The 14,238-nt window shown below is 43.2% G+C and overlaps 1 protein-coding gene across 5 annotated transcripts in view; it reads left to right on the top strand.

Moving 5' to 3' along the window:
- The window catches only part of CALD1 (caldesmon 1), a 287,937-nt gene that overhangs the window by 56,413 nt on the left and 217,286 nt on the right, over window positions 1-14,238 (top strand). For 3 of the 5 annotated variants that reach the window (XM_085005401.1, XM_021079167.2, XM_085005410.1), the window contains 2 exons: window positions 8,972-9,150; window positions 13,166-13,271. The gene's annotated coding sequence lies outside the window, so the exon portion shown is untranslated. Of the gene's footprint in view, window positions 1-7,574; window positions 7,832-8,971; window positions 9,151-13,165; window positions 13,272-14,238 lie in introns of those variants that run through there. The other 2 variants (XM_085005409.1, XM_085005407.1) reach the window with 2 other exon arrangements.

Raw genomic sequence — 14,238 nt, 5'->3', positions numbered from 1 at the left:
GAGATCATCCTGGATTATCTGGGTGGGCCTCCAATGTCTTCACAGGTGGAGGTTCCCAGGCTAGGGGTCCAATCAGAGCTGTAGCCGCCAGCCTACGCCAGAGCCACAGCAACTTGGGATCCGAGCCACATCTGTAACCTACACCACAGTTCACAGCAACCTCGGATCCTAAACCCACTGAGCGAGGCCAGGGATCGAACCCACAACCTCATGGTTCCTAGTCAGATTCGTTAACCACTGAGCCACGACGGGAACTCCCCTGACAAAGGTCAATTCTATGAGCTCAGATTCTACTGATGTTGGCGAGCCATGAATGGAGGGAGAAGGGGAGACTAGAGCATTAGGGACTCAAGCTTCTACTCTTTGGAACCCAGCTTTCACCCATCTAAGCCTGCGTCTGCTTTTTATTCCTAATGAATACGCTTTAGGCGTATTTCGACATATTTGAGATGTACGAGTGCTCACGTGGAAGTAAATCATCTAAGTCAGTGTTACTAACTTCCCGTGTTCAGTGATTGTCTTTACTAACATTCTGTACTTTATGGACATCCAAATGGCTATCAACCTTTGTATTAAGGGTAGAAAAAACAATCTAAAAAAGAAAATGGCAAGTAGTTAAATGCACTGTTCTTTCCTTCGTGCTGTGTATGTACTGTCAAGAATGACTTTGACCTCGCTTTAGCCCGGACCAACTTGCTTCCTGGATTAATTAAGTCTTTGACCTGTGACGATTCTTAAGCTGTTCCCTCCACCACCACCCCCTTCCCCAGTCTCCTCTGTCCTTGCTTAAAAGGAAGTATTAGATTAGGGAATATCTGACGGAAGGGCCAGTGTTTAGGACGGCTGCATTTGTTGGTTTAAGAGTAATGAGAGAATCTCTACATTGTCCCAGTAGGTCTGTCCTTTACAGTTAATTCCTTGGACTCTTTCCATAAGGCTCTCATTAAAATACTAAAAACACAGAAGAGACAACACATAAAACAATGATCCCATTTAACACCTTGGAGGCATAAGTGTTTCAGACACTGACTAACACTTACCTGGCCCTAAAGAGCACTTCACACAAAATTTAAGTCATTATTCCTCCTAAAGCCCTGTCAGAGGGATATTATTATTACTGCTTTTCTACAGAGGAGGAAAAGGAGGAGCAGAGATGTCGCCTAGTGTTCCCAAGGTCACACAGCCAGTGAATGAGAGACCTGTGAGGCAAGTCCTCAGAGGTGGTCTCTAACTGCCACCTGTCTAGCCTCTGTCCTTGGCTGCCTTTCACCTAAGAGAGTGTCTGTGGGAATAGCACACAGGAAAGGGAGGTGTGGCTAAGGGGAGAAGGGAGTCCGGGTCCAGGGCACAGCACACCACCCGGGGAGCGCAGGCCTGGGTCCAGGTGGAAACTCCGTCAGGCACACACCTGCAAGATCTGGAGGGCTGGCACAGCACAGCACAAATGACCCCTCGGCCAAGGGTCTTCCTTCTTCCTGGCTATGGACCCCTCACTCTCTTGTGCAAATGGCTCTGACTTCAGCACTCTGCCTTCTGAAGTCATCTCCAATTACTTTCACAGCTGATAAAACTGGCTCTCTCCTACCTTGAGGTCCGAGGACAAAGGCGGGGGGTGGGGAAATATTAAGGGGTGCTTCAAGTGATGCTTAAGGAGGGATGGAAAATGATTTGCTGCCTATTGGACGCAACGTCAGCAATAGGCATGACAGCGAGGCAAGCTGCTGATGTGAGAAATGAAAGCTGTTAGGGCCATCATTAAATCGAGACAGCCGGATAGAGAGTTAGATGGGGGCTTATGGCTTGGATGGCAGGTTCTGTGGACTCTAACCCACAAAGGCTTTTCGCTAGAGAGACAGATTCACAAAGCACCATAAGCAGAAATATTCAGTCATGAAGCCATGAAGTTGCTGCTGTTGTTTCTGCTGGGGATTTGTACCCCTAAAGTAAATAGTAAGTTTTAGTTCCGAGGAACTGAAAGCCCAGAATCCAAACCCCATTCAAATCCCATCCTTATTCTCTCTTTGTCTCTCAGTCTCTTTCTTCTTTTCCCTCCTTCTCTCTCTCTCACAGCATCCACAGTGTCTGTCTCTAAATATAAATCAAACAACCAGAAACATTAGAAGACAAAGAAAGAGAACTAAGACAAAGGAGTACCAAGCAATCCTTCAGTTTCCCAACCAGACCAGGTGAGGGTAGAGAAAAACAGAAAAGCTTCTGCCAAAACCATGGTGCAATGATTCCAGCTTCCCAGTTCTTTCCTCCTCGGCAAGAGAGTCAGGTACTATCAGCAGAAATAGCCTTTACAAGTAGCAGTTCAAGCACCACACTGTTGTTTAAGTTTCTTAAAACACCCAGACTTATGGCACTTAGACTGATAACAGATTATATCTCAGAAATGTCTCCTATCTGACATCCTGTCCTTTGAGGAAACACAGAGGCTAGAGATGTGGATTAGTCTATTTATAAATTTTTTGGCCTTATTCATCTTTTAGAATTAAAAAAATATTAAAACATTGCCTGGTTAATACCATAATTAGGAACTGCACAAAATAGCAAAATAGAAGGTGATTTTAGGATTAAATTAGACATTTGGCTTTCATGATTTGTAAGGTTTTATATGTCAGACAGGCTGGTATTTGTGTGGGGAAGAGTGTGGAGGGAGTGAGGGTGGCAAAGTGGGGAGACTTGTGTTAGAGTGCACGGACCCAAGAGAAACCTGCTTTTACCCAGCCCCCCTATCCTACCCTCTGGGTCCCACTGGACTGTTCATCCACTGTCACCTCCAGCATCTGGTCAACCTCACTTGTCTCCCCATCATTCCTTCTGTTCACCCTAGACTTCTCTGGTTCTGATGCTACCTCTCCAGCTTCTACCACCCCCTTGACAACTTCCTTCTAGGCTAAACTGCCACTGATTGGAGGCTCTTGACTGCCACCTACCCTAAAGCTTTCCTCTGTCAGTTTTACGTAGTTTCTCTCTTACTTTTCTTGTCTTTAGCTGTCATTGGGCCTTGCTTCCCGAGAGTAATCACATTCAAGTTTCGTCTATGCAAAACTCACAAACACATAAAACTCATACATAAACAAAACCATTTGTCCTCCGGTCTGCTGACCCCCTAAATCAAGTGTCTTCACTCTCGCTCTCTCTCTCCATCATCAAACTTTAAAAAGTCATCTTTGTCAACTGCTTCCATTCTAATACCATTTGCTCCCGTCTTAATCATTGCAATTAGGCTTTAGCAATAATTTTTTAAAGGTCAATAGTCGGCTGGTTACCAAATGCAGTGTTTTTTTTGTTGTTGTTTTATTCTCATTTTGTTTAGTCACTTTATACGATTGGCCCAGGTCCCAATGCCTGGGAAATTCTCACCTCCTTTTTTCCCCAGATGATACACTTTTCTCATCCTTATCTCTGTGTCTCTTCCACTTCCTCTCATTCGTAGCTCCAGATATGTTTTCCCTAAGACCCTCTTCCCCATCCTCTCTTCTACGTGTCCTCTTAGAAAACTCCTTCAGTCTCACGGCTTTAACTCTTCCCCCTTTGTGACTCATTTCTGAAACCTCCTCTAAAGCCCTAACTCTCATAGCTCCCATCTGGCCTAACCAGCTCTTGGCTGGAAGTTTCCACCCACATGTTCTACCAGTGCATTGACCTTAATAAGTTCTAAATTCACTATCTTCCCTCCTCCTAAACATTTACTTCTTCCTGTTTCTCTTAACTAAAATCTTTCCAGTTGCACCTGTTCAAAATATTGGCAGAATTAGTTATTTAATTCTTCCCTCTTTTTTGTCCCACGTTTGATTAGTAGTCAAGTTCTGCCAATGTCGTTGAAAACATGGATCTTTTGTGTTTCTTCTTTCCTGTTTATACCCACGGGATACCCTTTACTTCAAGATCTGACTTCCTCCCTTATTATTTAATGCCTTAAATCTCCTAATATGTCTCCCTACTTCCAATCTCATCCTACTGAGCTGCACCTTATATTCTGACATAGCCCTACCATATTAGTCTTTCTGAAGCGCACATCAACGTTGGTTATTATTCTGCTCAAGCATTTTCAATCGCTAGCCAATGCCTAAAGCATAAAGGCCCAACTGCACACAATACATTTAGGATCTTCCAGATCTAGCCTCAAACTGCATCTCTAATTTTATTTCTCATCAGCATTTTTTTCTCCCCACCGGTTCTTTTTTTTTTTTTTGGCCCACACCTGTGGCATATGGAAGTTCCTAGAGCTGCAGCTGCAGCCACACCAGATCCAAGCTGCATCTGTGACCTATGCTGCAACTCGCAGCAACACCAGATCCTTAACCCACTCAGTGAGGCCAGGGATTGAACCTGCATCCTCATGGACACTGTTGTGTTCTTAACTCGCTGTGCCCCAACAAGAACTCCAGCTACCACTTCTTTACTTCAGCTGACACCACACAGTCACATGATAAATTCTCACAGCCAGTGATAAGAAACAAACAAAAACACCTCTAACTCAAAAATCACTTAATAACTATTTATTTATTTATAGATTTAGTTATTGATAATGAAAAGTATTGATTAAATTATATGCTATGTACATAAAACAACAACAGGAAGTTCTGAATCAGGCTGCCCCCTTCTCTCCCATCCCCACCCATGCATGTCCTGGCTCTGATTCTGCTTCTCTGCAATTCTCTTGACAAAAGTGAGTGCTCCCTTGCTAATGATCTCCTCCAAGCTGGAACTCACACTGCACTGATCACAGAGCACTTTGTGTCATAATTACCTGTTGCTGGTCTTATCCTGGTTGAAACTGGAAGGGGTCCCAAGAAATTACACCCTTCTCTCCAACTGAGTTCCGAACTGAAGGAAAGAGAAGAAGGAGTGGCAGATAAGATAAAAACAACACTTTATTTTGATAAAACTGGTTCTGAAGAAAAGAGCTTTGTTGTGCTGCAGCACAGGTCTTCCTAATACACAAAACCCCAGAATGTGACGGACCCCCCTCCAGTTACAGGCAGGGTTAGAAGACACAGGGCTTCCCAGTGGCCAAGATCTAAGCAGCCCATCCCAGTTGGTTCTCTGTAAATTACATCAGGAATCTCATTCCTCCGCAGGGAGGAGTAAGGGATGGACAAGAAGCCAGGAGTGTCCAGGGGAAAACGTCTCTCCTGCTCAAAATCCTCTTCTGATACAACTGTAGACCTCCTGAAATCAAGGACTAGATTTTGCACATCTTTTTTTTTTTCTTTTTTTTTTTTTGTTTGTTTGTTTTTGTTTTTGTCTAGGGCCGCACCCTGTGGCATATGGAGGTTCCCAGGCTAGGGGTCGGATCGGAGCTGTAGCTGCTGGCCTACACCATGGCCATAGCAACGCCAGATCCAAGCCACGTCTGTGACCTACACCACGGCTCATGGCAATCCTGGGTCGTTAACCCACTGAGCGAGGCCAGAGATTGAACCCTGAAACTCATGGTTCCTAGTCGGATTCGTTAACCACTGAGCCACTACGGGAACTCCTAGATTTTGTACATCTTTTAAGGTGATACACATATTGGGTGCTTAATACCTGCTAAATTATAGTAAATGATATGACATAATTATTCCATGTAAGTGATATAGTCATTATATAACACTTAATATATTTATACATTATACATTTCATAGATTATAATATTATAACATCATATATAGAACATACTATATAAAATTGTCTTATTAAGGAGTTCCCGTCGTGGCGCAGTGGTTAACGAATCCAACTAGGAACCATGAGGTTTCGGGTTCGGTCCCTGCCCTTGCTCAGTGGGTTAATGATCCGGCGTTGCCGTGAGCTGTGGTGTAGGTTGCAGACTTGGCTCGGATCCAGCATTGCTGTGGCTGTGGTGTAGGCCAGTGGCTACAGCTCCGATCCGACCCCTAGCCTGGGAACCTCCATATGCCACAGGAGCGGCCCAAGAAATGGCAAAAAGACAAAAAAAAAAAAAAATTATCTTATTAACAAATTGTTAAAATTGAAAAGGCTACTAATATGCAACCGTGACATTACCAGAGACTTACAGAAAGGAAGCTGTTTATTACACAGGGAAATGAAATATTCTCGAGCCTGTGTAGCATGAGGGGTGGCTCACAGAGAATGTGGATGTGTTTACAGCTTTGTGTATCCAAAGGTAATCAACAAATAAAATAATGTTTCCCATAAAGAGTTATTTCTTAAACTCATATCGAAGTGGCCATATTTTTATTTCTTTCCAAAATTCATGAGGAAACTTGTTCATTTTATTTTTTAAGAGTGAATCATTTTGTACCACCCAGACACTTCATATAATGCCAACCATCTGGATAGGGAGAAAATCAGTGTTTGAGAGTCACTGTTTTCAATTTACGTGAAGATATTTGGTGTCAAATAGATGCAGCCCAAATGTATCTCTTTGAAGTCCCTTAATATTGATGTGTCACCTTGTCACAGTACATAATTCAAAACTTAGACACATTAGTCCATTTGGACGGTCTTGATGGAAAAATTCATTGCACATTAACAAACACCATTCGGTATATTTGAATAACTGAGTTCAGAGGGGTGAAATATTGAAGTAAACCTTTGAACTTAAACTTGGGTGGTAATACCATATATGCCTATAATCCGGTGAGTGTGTGCGTATCGTGCAACACAATTATTTAAATAGTAGTCAAACACTCCTAAAGGAATGATCTCTCTCTGTCTCTGTATTTCTCTTCGTGTGAGTGTGTGTGTGTGTGTGTGTGTGTGTGTTTAGGTGGAATTTGATTCTCTCAGTAGAAATAAATTTATATCCTTATCCCAAGTACTACAGGGTCTCTAAGATTGCTCCCGAGGCTTAACTTAGACACCGTCCTATTGCCATAAGGGGCTTTAAAGTTAGATTCAAAACTTTTTGTAAAAGTTCATGGCTGCTTGAGGTTGAACACTGCTAGGAGGCAGGGATATATAATAAGCCCCTCAGAGGAAACCACTGAATAATAAGGAAATGTCCTATGAGATAAGGCAGTGTTCATGGGCATTGTGCTGCTTCCCTTGTCAGGGAGTATGGTGCCCAAGGGACAAGAAGCTTTTAGGCTGGGGGAGTGTTTCATATAAACTTAGAAGATCTGTACAGTCTTCTATAAGCTGGCTCCTGAGAGCACAGCTAGATTTCATGGTATGAGGGCTCTGAGCAGTAGCCTATGGAGAAATATCTTAGGGACACAGACAAGTGCCCTCTGGGAAACTAATTACTACTAAAAGAAAGAAAGAAAGAAAGAAAGAAAGAAAAACCATCAAGATACTGACCAGAAATCTACAAGTCCTAGTCATACTCAAAACCCCAGAATGGAAAGGAATAATCAGATAGGGTGTTGTGCTATTACAGACCCTTTGCAGTTGGACCCCAACAAAGGTCCTCCTGCTCCACGTCCTTCCAGCCACTAGAACGAGACAGAGTTTGGCTCAGAAGCAAAGTTAGTCTTTTGATCAAAGAATGAAGAGGTGTGACCTATGCTCGAGAGCACACTCTGCTCTCAGGGACAGGCTGTGGGCGGGGCTGCTTTATAGGGATAATGGGGGGGAGGAGCACGGAGCTCTGGCCAGGCAGGCACAGCTGTGCTCAGGGCGCCAGATGGCAGTGCCAGGTGCAGCCTCTCCACACAGCTCATGCCCGCCATCTTGACTTGAGGTGCGCGCGCAGCGGCGCTGCCCCCGGTTGGAGCCGAGGTGTTGGTGCCGCTATTTTGCGCAGGGAATCCTGGTCTGAAGTGCCGGGTGCGGGGTCTCTGCTCCAGGCACCTCATGAGCAAGAGAAACTAGACGGAGCACAAAGGAAAAGGACAAAAAAAAAAAAAAAAAGGTCAGACTTTATTTTATTATCGAGATTCCATTTTTATGTCCTGGAAATTGTTAATGGGCTCTGCTGGCGACGGTACTTTTTTAAGAAGGCTTTTTTTTTCAGGGGTTTTTGCCCTTGATTCTCCCTGTACACAGTGCCTGCCATGGGAAACGGTAACGTAAATCCTTCTCCTTCATGTGCCTATTAAAGGAAAAGGCGTGAAGGCAGCAGTCACTTTCTGCTTTAAAAAACCCCAAGTCAAACAACTCCCTTAAATGGAGAGAATAAAAACTGAATCACTTCTGAACAGATAGGATGAAGTCCAAAAATCTCGTCTTGGAGGTGTAGTAAAAGCCTCATGGCAAGAGCCTCATATTCCACTTTAGGATGTGACTCAACAAAAAGGACAGCACATTTATGTATTTAAAACTCATTGTACACGTGTGCCTGAGAATGCAGAGCTGAGATAGGATGGAAGGGGGCAGGGCATAGCCTTTAAAAAAAATGATAGGGCCTTGTCAGATATAATTAGTTAGAACAAATTAGGCCCAAGATGGCAGCAGAATCAACTGGGCCTAATTATAAGGCTGGGCCTTATTATACACTCCTTGATGTGCTGCTAAGTGATGCCCCCCTAGGTGCCATGACAGTTCCGAGGCTGATCAAAAAAAGCCAAAAAAGTAGTCAGTGGCCCACTTCCTGGAAATAGTTGAAATGCTCCTCTCACTCATGAACGGATGAAATTACCCAGCCCATAAACCCCCACCACCCCATATTTCAGGGCCTCTCACCTTCTGAGGCCACCCACACTCTGTCTGTGGCGCATGTACCTCTCTAAATAAATCCTCTTCTTACCTATCACGTTGTCCCTCACTGAATTCTGTGTGGGAACATAAAGACCCTGAGCTCCGTTAACTCCTGAGGCCAGGTGTGCCGTTTCAGCTGGGAGATTGTGGGTTTGAGTCCCCTCCTAAACCAGAGGTTGTGGGTTCAAGTCTCATCTGAGGTGTGTGTTTTCAGAGCACATAAAAATGCACAAGTGTAGATGCACACCCCAGCACTATCCATTGGCGCTACTCCACGTTTTAAAAGCATCCAGTCTGATTCTTGAAAATGAAGGTTCTGAGTCACAGGGACCCTCCCTTTCCTTTTGTGCTTCAGATACTTGAACGAGAAACAACATGTTTTCCACAGAGAGACAAGATGAGTGCCACTCTCCAGCCCTCGAAGGACACAGCTAAACAATATATCATCTGGCCAAGGCCATCTGATTTGACTAATGACGACTCTATCTAGACGGCCTTAAGTCCCATGAGAACTCTGACCAACGGTGCTTGGAGGTAGGGTTCATGGCAAAGATCATCCTTGACTAATTGTTATATGGGGTGTTTCACTGTGAGGTTTCATGTCTTTTATCAAATTAGAAAATTCTCACCATTGCCTTTTCCATCCTCTTTCCTCCTTTTCTAGAAATCCTTTTAGGCTCAATAGAAACTTCTCTACATTAACTTCCAAATTTTCCATCTCATTTTTTTATCTGGGGTGCATTCTGATATGTTGCTGTAACTTGGTCTTGTTTACTAATTCTTATTCAACTATGTCTAATCTATTGTCTATCCATTGAGTTTTTCTGTTTCTTTATTTTTCAGTTATTTAGTTTTTGTCTTTTGTCTTTGTAGGGCCACACTCACGGCATATGGAGGTTCCCAGGCTAGGGGTCGAATTGGAGCTGTAGCCGCCAGCCTACACCACAGCCACAGCAACTAGAGATCCGAGCTGCTTCCGTGACCTACACCACAGCTCATAGGAACACCGGAACCTTAACCCACTGAGTGAGGCCAGGGATCGAACATGCATCCTCATGGACACTAGTCAGATTCATTTCTGCTGAGCCACAACGGAAACTCCTTTTCTTTTTTTCTTTGACTTCTTTCCTTTTGTAATGTCTCTAATCATTCTAAACATGCTTATTTTATAATCTCTTTCAGATTGTTTTAGTAGTTCAGTTCCTTGGGAGGTGAGAGGTTATGGTGGTGAATTCTGCTGTCTGTAATTTCTATTGACTCTTGCCCATGATGGATTTGTCCCTTTAGTGTTTTGTAATTTCTTTTATTGTGAGCTCATCTCATGTGGGGTTTACTTATTTTTGTGAAACTACCTGTATTCTGTAGTGTGGAATGTTTCTCTAGGGTGCTTTTGTAATTGTTTCTGCCAGACACTCCCAAAATATTACTAGTCAGGGACCAGTTTTTGCACTAATTTCTTGGCTTGGAAGTTTCTGGGCCATTCTAGCAGGGCAGTTTAAAACAACAAATTCATGTGTAGACTAAGTCCAGGTTTAAAATTCTCAGGAAAGACTTTTTTCCACAAAAGGAGACAAATGAGTTTTTGTATCATTTTGCTGTGCTGGTTAGGAAAGTTTTCTTTTCTGGTGAATATTCTCCTGATGGTTTAGGTCCACGGGGTTTGGACTTCATGTGGGAGTCTCATTTCCACCCCATCTTGTGCAGGTTTATCTCCTGTAGTCAGTAAAACTCAAGTCCCAAGGGTTATCAAGATCGGTGACTCACTCTAATTCTGAGGGCAAATGGAGCAGCAGTTCATATGATAAATTATTTGGTTTCATTTTCCTCCTTTTGTGTTTTTCCCTTCTTTCCTATGATTTTAATTTTGCCTAGAAATTGTTTTTGTGATGGGAGTTTCCATCATGGCTCAGTGGCTAACCAATCTGACTAGCATCTGTGAGGACACGGGTTTGATCCCTGGCCTTGCTCAGTGGGTTAAGGATCCGACATTGCTGTGTAGATCAGACTCGGCTTGGTTCTAGCATTGCTGTGGCTGTGGCATAAGCCTGCAGCAGCTATAGCTCTAATTCAACCCCTAGCCTGGGAACCTCCATATACAATAGGTGCGGCCCTAAAAAAAAAAAAAAAACAACAACAAAAATTGTTTTTAGAGTTGCTGTTGTGGCTCAGCTGTTGAAGAACCTGACATATTGCCCATGAGGATGTGGATTCAATCCCTGGACTCCCTGGGGGTGGCAGTGTAGATCCAGCCATGCCACAGTCTGCAGCGTAGGTTGCTGATGTGGCTTGGATCCAGTGTTGCCATGGCTGTGGTGTAGGCCTATAGCTGCAGCTCTGATTCGACCTCTAGCCTGGGATCTTTATATGCTGCAGGTGTGGCTGTAAAAAGAAAAAAAAAAGTGGAGTTCCCATCATGGCGTATTGGAAATGAATCTGATTAGGATCCATGAGGATGTTCGCTCCCTGGCCTCACCCAGTGGGTTAAGGATCCGGCATTGCCGTGAGCTGTGGTGTAGGTCGCAGATGCGGTTCAGATCCCAAGTTGCTGTGGCTCTGGTGTAGGCTGGATGTGGCATTGCTGTGGCTGTGGTGTAGGCCAACAGCTACGCTCCATTTCGGAGCTGAACCTCCACATGCCACAGGTGTGGCCGAAAGAAAGAAAGAAAGAAAAAATTGTTTTTGTTATATTTTATCCTGCAATCTTAGGTATACTTAGGAAGGAAGAGTTTTCAAGTTATGTTAGGCTGCCATGTTATCCTAATCAGAACTCCTTTCATTTATACTTTAAGTTTTCTTCTCTATACTTTTATTTCTTCATGCTAAGACTGATGCAATAGTCCTCTACTACATTTACTTCCAAGTGAGCTAAGGTACCATCTCTCTAATATAACTTTATAAAAACCCACTTTGGCCATGTAATTTCCAGGCTTAAGTCTGATTTCCTTGTCCTTGGGTATAAGATCATCTATAATGTGGCCTCCAATTAAATATAATTTCTGTTGGTTTCAGTGAAGTTTTTGATTTTTCTCTGTTGAACATTTTTATTAATTAGGCAAGTACTATCTGCTATATAAAACTGTCAGATGAAGAGTTCCTGTTGTGGCTCAGTGGTTAAGGAATCCAACTAGGAACCATGAGGTTGTGGGTTCGATCCCCGGCCTTGCTCAGTACGTTAAGGATCCAGCATCGCCGTGAGCTGTGGTGTAGCTCGCAGATGCGGCTCAGATCTGGCATTGCTGTGGCTGTGGTGTAGGCCAGTGGCTACAGCTCCGATTGGACCCCTAGCCTGGGAACCTCCATATGCCGTTGGTGCGGCCCTAGTAAAAGACAGAAAGACAAAAACAAACAAAGAAACAAACAAAAAACCTGTCAGATGAATCCCCAACTATAGAGCCAGTGTTTTTATCTATTTTAGTATGGGTTGTATTACTTCAAATATTAGCAAATGTCCTGACCCACAGGCACTCAATGCCTGCTTCTTAAGTTTAATTAGAGGAGAGACATTGGTGATTGGACTTCAAGTCATAGGAGAAATGTGGGGCAGAGCTTTACCTTAAATGGTTTTTTGAGCTTGTCTATTTTCTACTGTCTACAGTAAGAGCAAACAATACAGACGAGGTCAGTCTATAAAATGTGACACAAGTGGCAGTCTTAGTAAGAGGAACAATTATACTCTGTATTTTTACAATGTCTTTCAGTTTTCGTTTTTTGGTTTTTGCTTTTTAGGACTGTGCCTGCGGCATATGGAAGTTCCCAGGCTAGGGTTTGAATCAGAGCTGTAGCTGCTGGCCTATACCACAGCCGCAACAAGGAGGGATCCGAGCCGCCTCTTCCATCTACACAACAGCTCACAGCAACGCTGGATCTCCGACACACTGAACAAGGCGAGGGATTGAACCTACATTCTCATGGATCCTGGTCAGGTTTGTTAACCGCTGAGCTATGAAGGGAACTCCTAGTGTCTTTTAGGTTTTAAAGCTTTTTTACAGCTATATTCCATTTAATCTTTACAAAAACCTGTAAAGTAGGTAGAGCAAATTTAGAAATAAGAAAACAAGTCCAGAAAGGTTATTCATTTATTTAGTCAACAATTGAGCAAATTTTTATTGTACCAACTACATGCTAGGCACTGGACTAGGGCTGGGCATTCACCAATGGGTGAAATTAGCTAAGACCGTCCTTTCATGGACCCAGAAATCATACCATTCCGTGTCTACCCAATAAATAGTAGACATAGAATTAGAACCCAGCTCTTAAAACTCTTGATCCGTTGAACTTCTCTGCTGGCAAGTTTAGCCCCATACTTGACCTGGAATAGTATGTTATGCTTGCTTTCTCTTTTAGAGCGAGGTTTACTGTTCATCACAGTTATTTCTTCTTTTTGCTGGGTACATAATTATATTGCACTTCCCACCTTCCCAAGCAGGTAGAGGTGGTCACGTGACTGAATTCTAGCCAGTGAAATATGCAGAGTTTATATACACTACTTCCAGTCCTGGACCACAGAAACACTGCACCTGTCATAATCTCTCCTTTTCTCCAATTGCAGAGAACCCCAAGGACCAAGAAAAGGGTGAAGTGACAAGATGGAAGAAACATTTCCTGAGTGACACATGCAAAGCAGCCTGTCAACCACCATCTTCATAGGACATCTTGTGAGTGAGAAAGAAATTTCTGTTGTCTTAAGTCACTGGGGTTTGGGAAGCTCTTTTTTAACAACAGATAGCATACTCTAAGAAATCACCCTTTAGGAGTTCTCACTGTGGCGCAGTGGGAACGAGTCCGACTAGGAACCATGAGGTGGCGGGTTCCATCACTGGCCTTGCTCAGTGCGTTAAGGATCTGGCGTTTTTGTGAGCTGTGGTGTAGGTCGCAGACGCAGCTCTGATCTGGTGTTGCTGTGGCTCTGGCATAGGCCGGAGGCTACAGCTCTCATTAGACCCCTAGCCTGGGAACATCCATATGCCACAGGTGTGGCCCTAAAAAGACAAAAAAAAAAAAAAAAGTCACCCTTCAAACTAAAGCCTAAAATGGAACTACAAGAGTGATAATCAAGTGGCATAAATTTATTCTTAAGTAATCTATTAAACTATATCTCCTATGTTCTTTATTGATAACCTGGATGTAGACATTGATATTCTCATTGAATTTAAAAGGATATTCAACAATGTAGACTCAGTGTATCTTAATATCAACAAGGCATTTTGAATAAAATGGTGAAATAGGGGTATGAATAAAATAATGAAATAGGGGCACCACTCAACGAATTCAAAGCTGCTTAAGCAGTCATACCCCAGATGATTAGTGGACACATTTAAGTCTACTGAGGATTCTGCAACTGAAATATTGGGCTATTCTCTTAGCCTTGTTTTGGCCAAATTTGTATCATTGTCTTGCATGAGGATGCAGTGGGTATGCTGATCAAATGTGCAAGTGACACAAGTCAGGGGGGGATAGAAATAAAATATTAGATAGTTGACAGGGTCAATAGTCATTATCATGATGAGCTGCAGTGCTGGCCAAAACCAGCAATGTGAAATGTAAAAAGGATAAATGCAAGTCCTTGTTTTTAGGTCCAAAAATGAATTATAAGAATACAGGATGGAGAACATGTAACTTGGC

Source organism: Sus scrofa, chromosome 18 (assembly GCF_054392235.1).
Source record: "Sus scrofa isolate SSC_HxYL_T2T_F1_AM1 chromosome 18, Sscrofa_HxYL_maternal_Yorkshire_Landrace_v2.0, whole genome shotgun sequence".
Lineage (NCBI taxonomy): Eukaryota > Metazoa > Chordata > Mammalia > Artiodactyla > Suidae > Sus > Sus scrofa.
The sequence above is the reverse complement of the archived record's forward strand: the minus strand, read 5'-3'. Positions and strand labels throughout refer to the sequence as shown.